Here is a 19310-nt window from a genome sequence, read left to right as displayed (position 1 = left end):
TGTAGGCACTGTTTCAAGCACTTTACATGGCTTAGCCACATGTTTTAATCGTCATAGCAATCCTATGATGCTTACTAAAATGGAAATTGAAGCTCCAAAGGTAAGTAACTCTTCCCAGCTCACATCACTAGTAAATGAATGATCCAGGATACAATGCAAAGCAAGTCAAACTGTCTCTAGAGCCTGCCCTCTAGGTACTACTCCACAATTGAAATGTGTGTCACTTCACACCCATCAAAAGAATCCCTGAAATGTGACCAACCTGACAGATTCAAGACATGATTAAAGTCTAGCTTACCCCTCTGCTTCATTTAGCCCAACTGGAAGTCCCTGGTGCCAAACTTGAACTTCATCCAACAGTTCTAACACTCAAGTTGCCCTACTATGGTGTTAGTCCCCTGTGCCTGGCAAGCCCAATTGGACAGGTCTGCGGCAGAGCCTGGCCATAAAGAGACAAGGCCTTAATTTGAATGTAAATTTCCTGAAATCAACTAGTGTTCAATCTAATTGTGGTGCCACCCTATGTCATACAGAATCATACTTTCTGCATATGCTATATGATCATATACTCTGCGTTTCTGTATTAACCGTTAGAGAAATAGGGTAGCACTCTAATTAGATTGCACACTAGTTGACTTCAGGAAACTTACACTGAGTCAGTACATTAGAAAACACTGAATATGTGGTATGTTACTGCTTTGCGATTGTTTTTCAAGGGTATAAAGGAATGATTATAAATAGCCATGATAGCCATGTATGTTCCAATTCATTATCTCTACATAAAAAGCTAAAGTAGTATCTTATACTGCATCCATTCTTCAAAATGTCCATGTTGCAAACACAGATAACAAAGACTTTTGTCTCATACTGGCAACCACCACCAGCATATACACCTGTACATAACATAAATTTCTTAGGAACTAAATCTAAAGTTTTCAATTTTAGGAGAGTTGGAGGAAAATATTTCTGAACTGAAAGAAACACAGTAAGCAAGAAAAAAGAAAATGGAAGATATGACAGAGAGGTTTAGTATATGACCTCCCCAAGAGAATCTTGCATTTAACTAGATAAACTGATAATACCTCTCTTGGCTGTATTCTGGGCAAGTGAATCTCAGGGGTCTCAGGTATAAATTGGGGATAATAATTTAGATGTACTTCAATGTCTTATGGGAAAAATAGAAAAGACAGTTGCATAAAAATACTACCTTAAATTGCTGTAAAAATACTTTTATTGAACTTTTGCTCAATTTTATTTGGACTTAAGACAACTCTACTAAAATTATCACCTTTTACCCTACAAATTTAAATAATTCTAGACATAAAACCTATATCTAGACATCAAAAGTTAAATTACCCAGTATGTAAATGTTGGTTTTTGTTGTTGTTAAGTATTTTGAAGTTTGAGTTCTTGGGAAGAAATGCCTGGTGAATTACTGTTTTTGTTTTACATGTATAGTCAACCGTGTTCTTAAATCTCCCAGCTCAGATCTTTGCCTCTGGCTCTCAGCAGTTCTTACACACAGTCCTCCCTGTAAGGGGAGAGTCACCTGAGAAAAGTGTACTTGGTCACATCTCTATCTCCAGGCTAAAGCTGACAACAGCCTCTCATCAAATTTCTCCATTTCACTGCACAGAAATTCAGTGTGTTAGACAACACATTCAAAAATTCGAGGAAAAACAGCATCTGAATGCCTTTAATTTAAAACAGCCATATTAACTTTTGCTAGTCTGTTTACCTATGTGGCAGGAGAACCAGGCTGAATACTTGAAAACAGCACACTCTGATGACTAAAACAACTTACTGGCTTGTTTTGTTTTGTTTTCTATTTGATACAGGGCTAGGATTCCATCTTGAGTCTGAAATCACCGAGATGGGTTATTATGTAAGCATAAAAACACATTGTCATCATTTGCTTCAAAAGTTTGTTTGAAATGTTTTAAATTCTAGAAAATCAGGGAAGTGTCAGCAAAATCTATATTTGGTATGGCATCGGAAAAATCACAAGATTAGAGTCTTCTGTTGAAACGAGGACTGAAAACATGGCTGTTGAGAGAAGTATGTGCTGTCGTAAGAGCCTGCAGTGAAGGAGCTGGCCTTGATGAAGCAGCAGAAACGTGAAATGCCAAAACAGGTCTGTGCTTTCACAGAGCTAGTTGGAATTACAGGGGATCATAGGCAGGCAAGGAATTGTAATCTTGTTTGGTGTTTGAGAGTATTAAGTAAAATGAACAGCCCTGATTTTATTTTCAGGACTGTTCTCTAGGAAAGAGGGAGTAGCAAATTTATTTTAAAATACAAGTTATTTATTTGATTCATAGATCTTTTATTTGAGACTGCTGCTTAAGAAAGACCTGCGACAATTGCCATTTGGGAAGATATATTCATCATCTCCAGGCTGTTTGGCTTTGCTACCCTTGGGGAAAAAATTGGACATAATTTCACAGAATCTCAGTTCTACTATCTTTATTAGCAAAGCTAAAAAGATAAGGACTGATAACTTTTTTTTTGCTACAGATTATTTTACATATGGTTAAGACATGCTGCCAAAAAGATGTAAGGCAACATAAAATTGTGACGTAGAATTTGCAATACTGGTGGCAAAAGCATGGATGATTATCAGGTGTAGGTTTATGAACCAATTTCTCGTCTGTTTTCCAGCCTCAAAAGCTTTTTTGCCTCTGGCTCATTCCAGAAAAAGAGAACTGCCACCAATGTACTCACAGAAGGCTGCTGAGCATTGCATAACACAGTGGAGAGATTTGAAGTCACGTGTCTTGGAAAGGGAATCTCCTTCAAATATAACTGGGAGGAGTGATATCATCAACAAGGACCATTCTGAGATGTATTTGGCTCTAGTCTGGCTACACGGAGATAAATATTAATCAGAATCTTTTGTTTATATTTTCCTATCAAGATAAAAGGAGGCATAAATTCAGCTCTGAGGAAATGTTTCAGAGATAGTGAGAGGTGGTTTGTTTTAGAGTGTAAGCAAACGCCAGCTCTGTTGACAAAGCCAGTTCATTAAAACACACTAGCCTGTCCTCAACCTCTCTGCTAGCTAGAAGGGACCATGACAAGACTAAGACAGAAGCTCACATTACTAAAAACTTACAAATAAGGAACAGCTAACAATTGTCAAAACAACACGAACCCATCACGATGTCCTAAGCTGTATGACACCATGAAGGGACATACAAGGCAGGCTTTATAACAGTCATCATGCATTTGGATTCAAAGTTACTTCTAAAAAACACCAAAACTTTCAGTTTAACCTGATGTGAGTGAAAATGAAACAAAACAAAGTAAAACAAAAGTATCCAGGGATTGTATGTATAGACTTCCAGGGCTTTTATTTATAATACAAGTGAAGTGGGGCCCTAACTCTCATTATGGGAACAAATCAGAATGTGAAGAAAAGTCCAGTTAATTGTAAGAACGAAAATGAGAGTCACCACCCTAAATCAATCCACAGAATTTCCTCCTGAGGACTCTTCCTTCAAAAGTGATACAACTAGAGAATACAAAAAGGCTTTTTGGCCTCTTGAAACAAAAGAAGAGACACACAAGCAATGCAGTTTTTCTGAATTCCCTGGCTAAGAGTTACGACTTTGGAAGGACAACTACTTGTATTCAAATCTGGGCTTACTTGCTATGTGACAATAGGCATATTGCCTAACTTCTCTGTGCCTAATTTCTCCACTTAAAAGGGAGTAATAAAAGGAATTACCTCAAAGATTGGCTGTAAGTATTAAGTGAAACACTATATATAAAGTGATTAGAATGCTTCCCAACATATGGCTGATACTTCATTCTTCCATTTAGCACATACTTATTGAACTGATCCATACAGATAGCATCTCAGATGCTTGGGTTACAGCAGTGAACAGGGAAATGTCTCTACCCTCAGAAAATTTACATTCTAGTGGAATTTAGCTATTGTGATTAATCTACTATCTAAGTATCTACAAAAACTATTTTAAATGATTTCAACTTGTACCAATAGCCTAATGCATTATAGGCATAAGGCAGAGTCTAGCACTCATCTTACTGAGTCTGTAACTGAGGCTTAAAGAGAAATGAGAAAATATTTTAAAATAAGCAAAAACATTTGTATAGGTGCCTTAAAAGCCGGGCTGCTTTAAGTTTTGGGATGCAAGGTCCCATGTTATTACAGTGACCTATTACAATGTGTAATTTATAATAAAATAGTAGTTATAAAAAAAGAGTTTATTAAAAGCTGCAGATCTGTTTCTAATAAAGTTAAAATACCTATCTGATGACCCAGCAATTCTACTCCTGGTTACTTACTCCCCCAAAATTAAAAGATAATGTCCACAAAAAGACATGGACAAGAGTGTTCATAGCAACTTTATTTATAATATGCAAAAGCAAGCCAGAGGTCCATGAATAGATAAAATGATAGTCAAATTGTGTGATATTCACATGGGAGAACACCGCTCAACGTTAAAGAGAAGTTAACTATTGATTGAAGCAATAATATGATGAATTTCAAAAAATCAGAAGCTAGACACTAATGAGTATTATATACTGTAAGATTCCACTAAGATGAGGTTCAAGAATAGGCAAAAGTAATTTATAGTGACAAGTATCAGTAAGCAGCTGCACTGGGTGGTGGATGGGAAATTGATTGGAAAAGGCCCCAAGACAACTTTGGGTGATAGAAATCTTTTCTGTATTGTTTTAAGTTGTAGCTACATAAATGTATACAACTGACACAACTCTTAGAAATCACCTTTAAAGGTCTATGCATTTTGTTATATATTATACCTCATTAAAAAAAGAAGTCATAAAAAATAGTAGCAACTTTCCCCAGATAAATACTCACGCATTGCACATAAAATTTTAGGTGGTAAATGGACCCTAGGGTAAAATTTCCTGATATAGGAACTAGTGACTGAGTTGGCTAAAAATGTCACCGTTAAAATATGTATATAGATAATTCAAGAAGAAACTTCTAGAGAAGAAGCTTGGTGCAATTCACTGACATTTTCTATATACCAATGCTATTTTGAAATGCCTTGCCCATAGAAGGTTGTACTTGATCAAGACATATTTACCGTGAAGTATTTTACCATTAATTTTGAAAGGCATGTGTTTAGAGTAATTTAATATTTCCTTGAAAGTCACGTAGAATAAAAAGGAAGATTGTTAAGTGCATTAACTATGAAGGCATCAATTCATATCTCTGCTTAAACAGCATGTTATGCTTTGAGCAATGTTCTAATATGTTCTAAAAAAGCTATAAGCTTGGACCTTTAAAAGAAAAAAAAGGCAATTTTCTGTCAGGGGTCCATGACCCAGGCCAAACTATACATCTGCAAAAATGACTATAGAGACTAATAAGGAATCCAATTGTATGCTAATTTCAAATTAGGTTTTATACTTGCTTCAGGCTTCAAAGGGGACTGAGAGAAAAAACGTAGCTATATGGAAGAAAATTACTCATTATTAGAAAAGGGCCATCACAAGGGATTCAAATTTCTCTTATTCTGATTATAGCAAAAGGTCACGCAGAAGAGAAAACCATAAAGATTTCTGAGGAAAAAAAAAAGTCATAAAAGAAGAAAGCTAAATACAAAAATGGTAGACAAGCCCAAAGGGGAAATGAAATAATTCAGATTGAAAGCTTCTGATTTGTGGGAAAAAAAAATTGGGATTAGGCTAAAGATAATTGAAGTTTAATGAGAAGGTATCTAATTATACTGGTATATTTATGTAAGTATTTTCTAATTGGGTATTATTTTTATAATGACTTAATTACTTACTAGTGCTGCTTGTTGATTTAACAAAGAGTTTTGTTTTTACAGAGAGAGCATGACATAACAGGATAAATGTTCTATCTTCTGGATGCCTGTGGGTAGTTTAGACATTTAATTACATGACCTAAATCTACCAGCCACTGTCCCCGTAAGGAGGCTAGCCCTTATTGCAGAAATATAACCTGAGAGAATATAATGTGTATCTCTACACCCTATTTCTCTAACCCATGTCTAAAATAGGATCAACTTTATATATCTGAAATAAACCATAAGTGCAGACCAATAGCTTTCTAACTTTTTGATCAAGACCATTAGTAAGAGATGCATTTTATATTGTGTCATAGTCAGTTCAGGCTGCTATCACAGAAATACCATAGACAGGAATGGCTTAAACAACAGAAATTCATTTATCACAGTTCAGGAAGCTGGAAAGTTCAAGATCAAGATGCCAGCCAAGTCAATTTCTGGTGTAGGCCAATCTCCTGGTTTGCAGATGAATACCATATTTCCACCAAAATTCTTTACATTATTATTTAAGTGTTCTATGAGAAGATGAACCTCTCTCTTCGGCTTTCCTCTTCTGTTTCTGAGGTCTTACCAGAGTTGCTTTTAAAACTCTCTTCACAAAAACATTGGCTTTTGCTAACATGTACCTCAAAACTCTTCCAGATTCTATTATTATTATTATTATTATTATTATTATTATTATTGTAGTCCCCTCTCCTCTGTGGTTTTGCTTTCCTTGATTTCCATTACCTGCAGCCTACTGCAATTCAAAAATATTAAATAGAATATTCTAGAAATAAACAATTCCTAAATTATTAATTAGTTTTCAACAGTAGCCAAACACTGCATCACAATGCCAATGTCATTCACCTCACTTCATCTCAGAAGCAGGCATTTTGTCATCCCACATCATCACAAGAAGAAGAATGGATAAAGTACAATAAGATATTTTGAGAGACATAGAGACCATATTAACATAACTTTTACTGTAGTATATTGTTATACTTTTTTTTTTTTTTTTTTTGAGATGGAGTCTCGCTCTGTCACCCATGCTGAAGTGCAGTGGCGAGATCTTGGTTCACTGCAAGCTCTGCCTCCCAGGTTCACACCGTTCTCCTGCCTCAGCCTCCCGAGTAGCTGGGACTACAGGTGCCCACAACCACTCCTGGCTAATTTTTTAATATTTTTAGTACAGACGGGGTTTCACCATGTTAGCCAGGATGGTCTCGATCTCCTGACCTCATGATTTGCCCGCCTCGGCCTCCCAAAGTGTTGGGATTACAGACGGGAGCCTTCGCACCCAGCCTGTTATCCTTTACCTATTTTATTATTAGTTATTGTTACTTTCTTACTGTGCTTAATTTATAAATAAACTTTAGCACAGGTATGTAAGTACAGGAAAAAACATAGTGTAAATGGGGTTCAGTACTATTCACAATTTCAGGCATTCACCAAGGGTCTTGGAACATATTTCCCTGTGGATAAGAGGGGGCTACTGTATTATAATTACCATAAAGCATTGGGTCACATGATTATGGAGACTGAGAAGTCCATGATTTGCTATCTGCAAGCTGGATACCCAGGAAAAGCAGTGGAATACTTTGAAGGCCTGGAAGTCAGATAGCCAATGCTATAGATTCTGAAGGTCTGAGAACCAGCAACACCAGAACCAGGAGAAAACAGATGTCCTGCTCAAGCAGTCAGGCAGAGTGAACTCAAACCTTCTTCATCTTTTTGTTTTATTCAGGCCCTCAACAAATTACATGATGCCCACGTACCTTGGGGAGGGCTGTATGCTCTACTCATTCCACCAATTCAAATGCTTATCTCTTCCAGAAACACTCTCACAGACACGTGCAGACATCATGTTTAATCAGATATCTAGACATCTTGTGTTCCAGTCAAGTTGACACATAACATTTACCATCACATGTCATGACCCAGAATATAAATTTGTATCAGAAAGAGAGAAAAGAAAGGAGGGAAGGAAGGAAAGAAGGAGTGATGGAGGGAGGAGTGAGGAAGGGAAGGAGGGAGGGAGGGAGGGAGGGAGGGAGGAAAAGGAAGGAAAGAAGGAAGGAAGAAAGGAAGGAAGGAGAGAGAAAAAAGAAAGAAAGAAAGAGAGAGAGGAAAGGAAGAAAGAAAGAAGGAAAGAAAGAAAGAAAGAAAGAAAGAAAGAAAGAAAGAAAGAAAGAAAGAAAGAAAGAAAGAAAGAAAGAAAGAAGGAAGGAAGGAAGGAAGGAAAAAGAAAGAGAAAGAAAGGAAGGAAGGAAGGGAGGGAGGGAGGAAAGAAGGAAGGAAGGAAGGAAGGAAGGAAGGAAGGAAGGAAGGAAAGAAGGAAATAAAAGATCCATAAAATAAATACAAGTTGTACCACTTTTATATACTTTATTATGTTCCATTTTTTCATTCTATTTTTAATGTGAATGGTGATCCACTAAAATGATTTTGCTGCCACAGTTTAAAAAGCAAATATTACAAATGCTTAATCGACTCCTCTTTACTTAAATTGTCTCTATGATTGGTAAAATAGCCATAAATTTTCTTTGATGACATGCTGGATTCTGAGTGCTTTAAGACTAGCTGAGACATGACCAGGAGGGAGAAGCCTTGAGTCTTTAAAAGAGACCTCTGGGAAAACTCATTTCTGTCTGAAGCTTCATCAAAATAATCCTTAACATCCATATTTCTACCAACATCCTGTACATGATTATTTATGTGTTCTCTAAAACGATGGAGCTTTCTCCCCAGCTTTTTTCTTTTCTTTCGAGCCCTCACCAGAATTGCCTCTAAAAGTCAAAAGGGACTGAAAAACTAGTAAGATGTCTTTCCACCTTGCCCTTTTCTCCACAAACTCTGATGCTCATACTGCCCTGTTCTGTGATCAGGCTCCTACTGATCCGACTCCCAGAGCAGTGCTCAGTCGCCTGCTTTTCCTCACCTGGGCAATTCAATCTTCACCTACTCAGGAACTGAGATTTGCTGATGTACTACAGCTAGAAATGTAATCAAATATTTGTGTTAGTTTTCAACCACTCAATGATTTATCATTCTTTTCATTATATATTGTCTGACTTCTAACCCCCATCTTGAGTATAAACGGTAAAGATGGCAAATATAGGAAAGAATGGTCTTTTACTATAGGAGCCTACAAGTAATGAAGTGGGACGAAAACAGTCTCTTAACCAGGCTTGTCTTTACAAGGCTGTCTAAGAGAAGAAAGGTCGCTCTCCAGCACGTTCAGTCACAGCAGCCAAAGAATTTACGACAGTGGAAAATGTAGAAGGTGGAATAGGCCAACAACAAATTAGCTGATTGTTGGTGAAGCAATAGGGGCCAGGATAGCTTTTATAGGCACACGTTCCAGTCCAGTGAGTCGCCTTTTAGTGTGCATCAGAATCCCCTAAGTAGTCTGCTTAAATCAAGATTAGTTGTCTGGTGTATTCTACAGCCATAGACCCTACCACTGAGTGGGAAGAGAGTGAGAGAAAAAGAGGGTGCAGGGAACCCTAGAGAAGCACAGCGCAATTAAAGTAAAAGTAGGAAGGAATGTACCAGCTGTGCACTATCAATATTTTCCTATCAAGACATCCGCTGCCCCAGGATCACATGGTGATGAATCACAACAAAGACCCAACAAAAAATATTGATGCTTTGAGACTGTTACTTAAACATGCATATTTAAAAAGTGGGACAGGAGAGGTACTCCAAACTGCATGACTTGATGTTGACTTGATCATTGCACAGACTACAGTCATCATTAAACACACACGCTCTCCTAATTTGTATGCTGATACCACAGTCCTTACTCCTTGTTGAGAAATAACAAGGAGATCAGTGTGACTGGAACCTAAACTATCGTGCTCATGATACTATGCAGTAGCTCTAGATTCAATGTTATAATGTGTGATGTTACCACAAGAGTATCCTAAATTATCACAAAGTGGTATTTTAAAAATGCAGTTTTGCGGTCCAATTACCTCACAGGTCACATGGCCTCAAAGCACTGACCTTAGAACTTAACAGCCATCTATAATATTTCCATGAAAAATATGTTCCAGGCTCCAAACAACATTCTTTTAGGCAAACTTTTAGAACGCAATCTGCTTAGGAACTGTCTCTACTGGTCTGTGATACGTTTGTTTTGCACATGAAGTTTATTTCGGACTCTTTTCTACAGAGATATTTCCTGCCCTTGGAAGATGACTTCAAATAATAAATTGTCACCAAAAATGGACATGAAACTTTCAAAAAGCAGTAGGGAGGTGGAAAAGATGAACAAGCTGAAAACAAGTCCATTTTGGGAGGGTTCTGAACATCCTGGTTAAGGGAGTTTTTCATTTTAAAGGAAAAAGTATTCATCTGATATGTTTCTTTGTTCATAGCACTTAATATAGAATTCTACAATGTTAAAAATAGGAAGTCAGGTTTATATGGTGTTTGCTTTAATGATACTAAACTGCCTGGAAATAGCAGCACATGCTATAACAAGTTTCAGATATTAAAAGAAAAGCTACAATGCTGAACTCTTTTCTAAACTTTTATATGAAGTCCCAGGCTTTGTGGACATTCAGGAGCAAATCAGGGCTAATATGGGAAGCTTACAGATGGTATAATGGCTTCAGGCATCCCAATTATATTAAAAAGTTGAAAGTGGCAGATTCATATCCTCCCCTTTTACATGTCATAAATTCCAAAGTGTTGGTGTCAAACTGTGTCAATTGCACTCATTTATTAATACTTGGAATACCGTCAGTGAGCTTCCTAGCTGTTATTATCCATTTATTCATTTACAGCCATCTAATACTAACAGCAGCAGCCACGGTTTTCAGTCCTTTCCCTGAAACCATACATGCATTGCCTCAGGGAGACTTCCATAAGCCTGCATCTGGGGAGGGGGAGGAGGAAACAGCAAACTGCAGGATCTGCTGATCTTGGATATAGGTCTCTCTGCAGGAGCTTCCAAATGTGTCTTTGTTTATGTTCTGTGCTTCGGGTTGTTGTGGGGCACGGATCTAAGGAGGAAGGAATTTGTTGCCTCAATAAAAAAAACTGTGTAATTAAGATGTGGAAGAAAGGTTAGGTGAAAGACAGAAAAAAGACTATCTCCAGGTATTCTAAAACAAATATTTACATGTTCAAATATCATCTTTTTTGTAACCATGTGATCCTCAGTCTTGGAGGCAGTGGTTAATAAACGCCGATGTCTCCACACAAAGTAAAAAAATAAATAAAATAAAACATGTATGGCAACGATGCACATGATTCAGACCCAAAAACTACCCCGCATAAAACATTCATTATAATTAATGCAGTGTTTCTTGGCTGGTATTATTAAGACCTTAATTTTCCACTTGGTGGAACTTACTGTATGTAGTAGAAAAATCACTGGCTCTGAGTCAGAAATGCCTTGATTCTAATCCAGCCCCTGCCACTTCTTAGCCATGCCATGTGTGCAAATTAGTTGACCTCTCGGAGCCTTGGGTTTGTTTTCTTTAAAATGTGAATTATAAGGAAATATTAAATGTGATGATTAAACAAAAGAAAGAAAGTAAAACAACTACACAGTTCCTCTAAATTACAGCTTTCCTCCCTCACCCCTTTCCTCTTTAGGAACTGCAGAGACATTTTTAATAAGAAAGGATATAAGTGATCAAAATAATGATTCTGAAAACATATGATTCATTGCAGACATTGGCAGTGTGTGCCCTCCATAGTATTGGGCATGAAAGAGTTAAGTGGGAACGCCACCTTTGAGTCCTGGGGGAAGGGTGGAAGGGAGGACGGTAATAGTGGATTTAATAGTGTTTCACAGGCAGAGTCCTGGTGCTGTGCAAAGCTCCAGATCATGTTTCTTCTTAGACGCCAATCAGTCAGGAAGTGATTCTCAAAGAAGTTTACATTGCCCTACTCTCCTTACACTGCTGCACTGTAGGAAACCCAGGACACAGAATACTCACAAGAAAGATGCTAGCATTTCCTGGGATAATAGCGAAAGCAAATAAGCTTCATGTCACATAACATATTATAAGGAAGCAAAGTCTCCTGCACAACATTATACTAAAAAGACCAAACTTATATTAAGCCTTGAACACTTGCATACGTAAAGACCAATAAAATAATCCAAATAGTAATCAAAAGCTCTAATTCTTCTTCAATTCCAGTTCATGTGCTACATTTTGAGAAGAATGACACAAAAGTGTACATGCTCTCACACACACACACACGCACACACACACACAAATATACACACATCCCATGCAACACACATTCACACCTTTTGGTCAATAGAAGAAAAGAAACCTAGATCATATCAGAACACAGACAGTCTTACTGGTCAGGCTGTGTCTTCACCACATGCTTAATGGAGAAAAATGGGTAAGGTATATCAGAACTTCATCAAAGAACATTCCAAAGCTGTTACATACATTTATGCTTGTCAAGTGTATAACCTGCACGTAATCCTCTTTTATTCTTTCACCCAGTATTTATTTTCTGTTAGCTAGAAGAGGGCATGGGCTTTATCTATATTGCTTACTTTTAAACTTGTGACCACCTGGCATGTAGTAGGTGCTCAATAAATATTTGCTGAATAAATTAATGAACACTTTCAATTCTAAGGGGGATTCTGCCATTTTAAATAAGCAATTACAATAGAATAAACTAATTTTATTTTTGATATCCCAAGGAACTCAAGCCCCTTTGTTAGTAGCTTTCTTTTTAGAACACTGTCTGAACTAGGCCTATGCTCCAGCTGACTGGGGCAAGGCACATTTTGTAGATTCACGGGGTAGCCTGTGGAGAGGTATCTACATGCAAGATAAAGACATTGCTTATATTTGTACAGATATTACACTATGGTGCAAATAACCAACTCTATCTTTTGTTTTTCTTGAGAGAGTCTCACTTCTGTCATCCAGGCTGGAATGCAGTGATGTAATCTCAGCTGCAACCTATGCCTCCCAGGTTCATGAGATTTTCCTCATGCCTCAGCCTCCTGAGTAGCTGAGACCACAGGCACGAATCACCACGCCCAGCTAACTTTTGTATTTTCAGTAGAGACAGGTTTTCTCCATGTTGGCCAGGCTGGTCTCAAATTCCTGACCTCAAGTGATCCACCCGGCTGGTCTCGAATTCCTGACCTCAAGTGATCCACCCGCCTCATCCTCCCAAAGTGCTGGGATAACAGATGTGAGCCACTACTCCCAGCCTACCAACTCTATCTTCTATACATTGATTCTAAATCAATGATTTATGAATTTATCCAAATTGATTTTTCTCTATTTATGTTTTCAGCTTCTTCTCCTTCCAGGCAATGAGCTCCATGCCAGCATTCCCCATTCCTTCAAAATAATACCTGGTATTTGTTCTTAGAATTCACCACAAGCAATTCAGCAAAATGTCACTGGCGCCTCCTACAAGATACCATAACAGCAAAATTTTATTGTTACTACATAAAGATTTTTTACTTTTTCTAAAGTTTAAATTTTTTCCACTTCTTTCTCCCTATGTGGTGACCTTACCAAGAACCATCATGGTCCAGTTACAGGATTTCCTCTTATAGAAACCACATTTTCTTGCCTTCATTAGGTCATGCAAGTTTAACCACCAAGTGACTGTCTTCATCATAACTTCCAGTGGGCAGTTCAGGGACTGGAGGGGGACCCACCAGTCTGCAGACCCAGCACATTTTCTATAATTTTCTTCTAGAAAGGGATTTCATTAACAATCTCCCAACTTTCTTCATATTTGTAACAGAAGTGTCACAATCTAGTCCCTAACAACCAAACCATTTTTATTATTAAAATAAATGGCATCATATATTTGTCAAAACTCATTATGTACAACCTAAGAGCGAAGCCTAATGCAAACTTGGACTCTGGGTGACAATGATGTGTGAATGTAGTTCACCCATTGTAAACGAATGTACCAGTCTGAGGGGAATGTTGACCACGGGGCAGGCTGTGCATGTATGAGAGCAGGGGAGATATGGAAACTTTCTACTTTCCACTTAACTTTCCTGTGGACCCAAAACTGCTCTAAAACAAAAATAAAGTCAATTACAGTAAAATACCTGCATAGGACATAACTTCACAACACTGTTGAAAGCATTTTACTTATTTAGTGAATATAAGTATTGCAATTCTTATGACAATATTGTAAGGGAGATATTACTACTATTGTCCCCTTTTGGCTGATGAGACTTCAGTTACCTGACCCTGAATGTCATGACTGAGAAGTACCAGAACTGCTGCCTGGCTGTAGCCGACGCACCCGCCCTTACTCCGCTTGGGTGCTTCTCAGTCATGCCAAACTAAGTCTCCAGCCACACATTCCTCCCCTTCGCCCCAAGCATGGTTCTTTAAACTATTGGCTATGGTTGGTCTCATAGGCGTATTGTGTACGTAACGGTACATATACATGCGTAAAAATATTTCTGCATATGACACTCTGAAGGATATGCTTTATATTTAAAAAAAAAAAAAAAAAGTGGAAGTGAAATAATTCCCAACAGTTTTCTCAGTAAAGACGAATATAAGGATTCACTTGAGTTCATCAAAGTGCCCCACAGATTCTTTGGTTATCTGTCTAATTCCGAAGTAATTCTGGAGTTTGTATAATTCACTTGGCAGTCTACTACAACCTTGATTATCCCACGGTTATTTAAGGAAGTTTTTATTTTTTAACATATTTTCTGTTTTACAAATTATCTGATGATGTGTATCATTTCTAAAAACAGAACAAAATCAAAATTTTTTAAAAGTTTAGTCAAGAAAAGGACATCTAAATTGTTTAGATAACTGTAGTGACATAGACCAGAGAAGGTTTCAAAGGAAATCACTGTTTGTTCGTAAAGTGCAAATCCCTTTCCGGGGAATTAGTATCATGAAAATTATTACCCAAAAATCGTAAGTATATGCATGGTTTTGTTCTGAATATATTGCCAATTAAAAAAACAAATTATTTTTTCAGATGGAGTTGCTTGGATACAAGGAGAATCTTACAGAATACAAATGAACTTGAAGGCATCAGTAATATTTTCAAAATAATAGAGAAATGACACAAAGAGTGAAAGAGGTAATTGAAACCTGTCTTTGATGGGAATAACACTTAAAAGGAACATTGTACCTATCTGCTGGCAGCTTTAAAAAATATTAATGATTACTGGAATTGAGAAATGTCAATAGTATGAAACGAGCAAAACTGCTTCCCTAATGAGATTTTACAAGGTGAGCAATTGTTTTGAACATTTTCTAACCTTGACTTTTCTGTTTATCTTAAGAATTTAAAAAACAAAACAAAACAAAAAACTAGTGTTTAAATATGAAAAGGAGACTTGTGGCAAATTCAGAATATAATAAGTGATCATTAAAATAGAAATGCCTTCTCTAACCAGAAAAATGAATAAGGAAATTATAACTTACATTCTTTGTGGATGTCTTTACAGAGATAAAGTAGTGAAATATTTACTTGAAATAACATTCATCATCAATGCTGAAGTTTACAGAAGACAAAAATATATAACTCATTTCTTCATAGACAGCCCCAGGACACATGCAGTGGATGCATTGTGTTCTCCTGGGTTGCATAACTACTTTGAAAGAAGTTTTCTTTTCTGTGTCATAAAAGAAGACTTTTTGGCTCTGCCAGGATACTCTACCATTTGGCCCCACAGACTTCAAGCATGCCTGAAGATACATGCCAATTGGTTGTTGGTTTTTGAAAATCCTGATCTCTGCTGAGTTACCCAATTGGACTCAGAAGGGTCTGACCCACGTGCCACATTCCAGCTGTTTGCTTGTTTGTTTTTAATCTCAACCTGGTTTAAAGGGAAGAAGGTGAGTCACCTTGTGTGTATGTCAGCTGATATTTGTGTCATGGAAACTTAAAGGGGATAGACTTGAAATTGAAAAGATAAGATTGTGATTGAATGGGCCTTGTATAAACTATGTTTTGTTATTGTTCTCTTGCTTACTTACCTTGTAAACAGATTCCTTGAGTCTTAAACCAAGGATCTTAATCTTTGGTACTTACAGAGCCTTTCTTCCATGAAGCAGAGTTATTTAGGATGCTGCCAGCAAATGAGCTCTCAATTAGATCTGTCGTCATCATCATAGAACTTACTATGGTCTGATAGTATTCAAAGTGCTTACTTCAATTAATTTCTGGAAACAATTTCACACATTTGACTCTATGAATTTTTCCATCTCATGGTAAGGAAACAGACACAAAAAGGCCAAATGACTTTTTCAAGGACCTTCAGCTAGGAAAGGGCAAAGACAGGCACAGATGAAGACATAATCACAGGCACAAACGACGTGTCTGATAATAGAGATCCTAGGGATCTGTGAATGTCAATAGGAATTACAAATATGAAAATTATTTGTTGAATCAACAAAGTGGAAATAAAACTATTTTTTCTTAGCTGATTTGGTAATGACTAACAGTCAACATACCTATTAAGTGGTTTTGGTTGAAATAATTTAATTTGTTGTTAATAATAGTTCCCCTCTTTAAATGTAATGATACAGTTCCAATATCTCGATGAACAAATAAAATAGGAGAAAGAATTCTATATTTTAGTCATTTCTGCTTATGGCCTCAATTTCAGATTCCAGAAATCCATAACTAAGTAGTTATAAAGCAATTACAGTCGTTAGACTAGCCCAGGATGGCTGGACAAAGTTGAATATTTCATGACTAAAAACAACAACAGCCAGGCACAATGGCTCATACCTATAATCCTAGCACTTTGGGCGGCTGAAATGGGTGGCTGGCTTAAGCCTGGAGTTCGAGACCAGCCTGGCAATAAACAGAGACCTTGTCTCTACAAAAGATACAAAAATTAGTTGGTGTGGTGGTGTGTGCTTGTCGTCCCAGCTACTTTGGAGGCTGAGATGGGAGGATCACCTGAGCCCAGGAGGTTGAGATTGCAGTGAGCTAAAATCGTGCCACTGCATTCTGTCGCTGCACTCCAGCAGCCTGGGTGACAGAGTGAAACCCTATCTCAAAACAAAACAAAACAAAACAAATCAATTCTCACTTAAAATAAACATACCTAAGACATCATTGTATATTTTAAATTCTTTCTAATTAGAGCAATGTTACTGAATATATTTTAAAGAGGCTTATTATAAACAAGATACTTATAAGGTCATTGTACTGAATTCAAATTTTTTGTTATATGGAAGTTGTAGAACTTTGGGATTATGAAATGTTAACACAAGTAAAAATATAAAGTCCGATCTTTGATAAGAAGATACTTTGTCTTAGTCAGTTTGGACTGCTACAACAAAATACCAAAGACAGGGTGGCTTCAACAACAGACATTTATTTTCTCACAATTCTGGAGGCTGGGAAGTCTAAGATCAAGGTACTGGCCGATATGGTTCTTGGTGAGGGCATTCTTCCTACCTGGTAGATAACTACCTTCTTGCTGTGTGCTCATATGGTCTTTCCTCAGTACCAGAGCATGGAGAGAGAGAAAGCTCCTGTGTTTCTTCCTTTCCTTTGAAGGATATTAATCCCATCACGTAGTCCCCAACCTCATGATCTTATATAAGCCTAAATACCTCCCAAAGGCCCCACCTCCAAATACCATCAAGATGGGGATTAGGACTTCAACATATGAATTTGGGAGGAGCACAGTCAGTCCATAGACACTTCTAGGAAATCTTTTCCAAGTAGTCCAGATTCATCTAGTATGCTAACCACACTAGGCTACAGAAGTGACCTGAGGGCAAGAAGAAAGATCCTTCTTTCAGACCCTAAAGTCATCATTAACTGGCCCAGGAAGGATCCCCCAGCATGGAGGATACCCAAAGACTGAACAATAATATGAGGTTTGAGGCTCACAAATAAGCCTCATTAAGAGAGAACTGAGAAAAATCAGAGTCAGAGAAAGAAGGAAAAAAGGTATGGCGGTGGGTAATGGGATTTGAGGTAGGAAAGGAAACAGGAATGAGCATAGCACTAGGCGGGAAGGGGAGGCAAAGGGGGAAGGTCAAAGGAAGAGAGAAGGAAGAAGATGACAAGAGTGAGCATAGTTTCGCTTTCTTGGCATTAAAATCCTAAACTGGACACTCTAAAAATAAAAACTACAGGGGGTGGGGATTTTACTTGTAAATATAAAAATCACTAAGCTTCCTGCCATGTTAGTGCCGGCTATAGATTCCAACAACCTAAAGTGATTTTAAATGCCCCTCTCTAGAGAGTAAGTAAAAACATCCATCTCCCCCATAGAACAAAATTCCCTTTCTTGATGGAACTGAATGGGGTCAGAGGCATTTTTTTCTTGGAATCTTCACCAGCCCAAACTATAGACATAAGCCAACTTTCACAGAGGCTAGATTGTTAAGTTGTGGCTCGTCACCTATAACCCATTTTTATAAAATGTGAGTGAAGGCTACTATATTGTTAGTGGCCACCTGTGGACATAAAGAATTTATAAGAGAAAAGTCAATAATGTCTTATCATGTAAGCACATTTCAGTATTAAGTAAACACTAAAGCCAATATGGTGACTAGTTGTATGTATGATACACATATACATATGCATGTATGTATACCATTTAAGAGGAAACATCAAAAGAGTTTAAAATATACTGATTTTGTGACAGCTCAAGAGCTAATTGTTGCTTTCCACTATTAAAACAGGGTAAATGCCACTAGGAGAGGAATTGCTCAGCTTTAGGAAGGGGTAATTAGGTTTAATGGAATCAGTTGAGAAGAGGAACATTAAGCCTATCGGGAAAAATTTCCTCCCAATGAAAACTATTAGATAATGGAATGACTTCCCAAGAGAAATGCTTGAAATCCTATCACTGAGGATATGTAGGACTCAGCTGGACATTACAAGACATTCCATATCTCAGACTTTATGCCTTTTTATGTCCAAAATATTTTAGTATTTTATTTGATGAAATATATTCTAATCCTTTCTTCAGGACTACATATATAAAGAGACTGTATATGTGTATAAATATGCATATATAGTATAAATACATACATATATGTACTACATTTAGACTATGTATGTATAGTCCAAATATACACATCAATATGCGTATACATATATACTAAATGTACATATACATATGTATTATACATATATAGTCTAAATATAGTACACATGTGTATATGTGTATGTAGAGAGAGAGAGAGAGGTAGATAGGCAGGTAGGTAGATTAATTGATAGATAGATAAATACATACAAGGGAGAGAAACAGAAAAAGAACCTTAAGATTTGAGGTTCTTTTCTGTTTGTTTTTAAACTTGCAGGTTACAAATGAAAATGAAAACACTAAAAACTGTGACTGATGAACAATAAAGAAATATACTCAGATAACAAGCCCCTCCATTTTTCTCCTTGTACTAATTTCACCCTCAAGAGTCAGAAGCAACCAGGTTTGCATTTATTTTCAGTTAGTACTGGTTGCCTCTGAGAATAAGCCCAACTATTAATCTGAAATTCCAATAAAAGCACCGAAAGAAAAAAAAAAAAAGCCTTAGATGACAAAAA

The 19310-nt window shown here is 37.1% G+C and overlaps 2 long non-coding RNA genes across 2 annotated transcripts in view; one reads left to right on the top strand and one right to left on the bottom strand.

The window, feature by feature from the left end:
- LOC140713252 (uncharacterized) overlaps nucleotides 1-17333 on the bottom strand; it is a 119920-nt gene extending 102587 nt beyond the window's left edge. The window contains exon 1 of the long non-coding RNA XR_012095145.1: nucleotides 17220-17333. This is a non-coding gene — a long non-coding RNA (uncharacterized lncRNA). The remainder of the gene's footprint in view (nucleotides 1-17219) is intronic.
- LOC140713251 (uncharacterized) lies at nucleotides 1862-15292 on the top strand. The gene is made up of 3 exons (XR_012095144.1): nucleotides 1862-2134; nucleotides 14763-15019; nucleotides 15238-15292. It is a non-coding gene; the product is annotated as an uncharacterized lncRNA (long non-coding RNA).
- Nucleotides 17334-19310: the final 1977 nt, after the last annotated feature.

Source organism: Chlorocebus sabaeus, chromosome 13 (assembly GCF_047675955.1).
Source record: "Chlorocebus sabaeus isolate Y175 chromosome 13, mChlSab1.0.hap1, whole genome shotgun sequence".
Classification (NCBI taxonomy): Eukaryota; Metazoa; Chordata; class Mammalia; order Primates; family Cercopithecidae; genus Chlorocebus; species Chlorocebus sabaeus.
The sequence above is the reverse complement of the archived record's forward strand: the minus strand, read 5'-3'. Positions and strand labels throughout refer to the sequence as shown.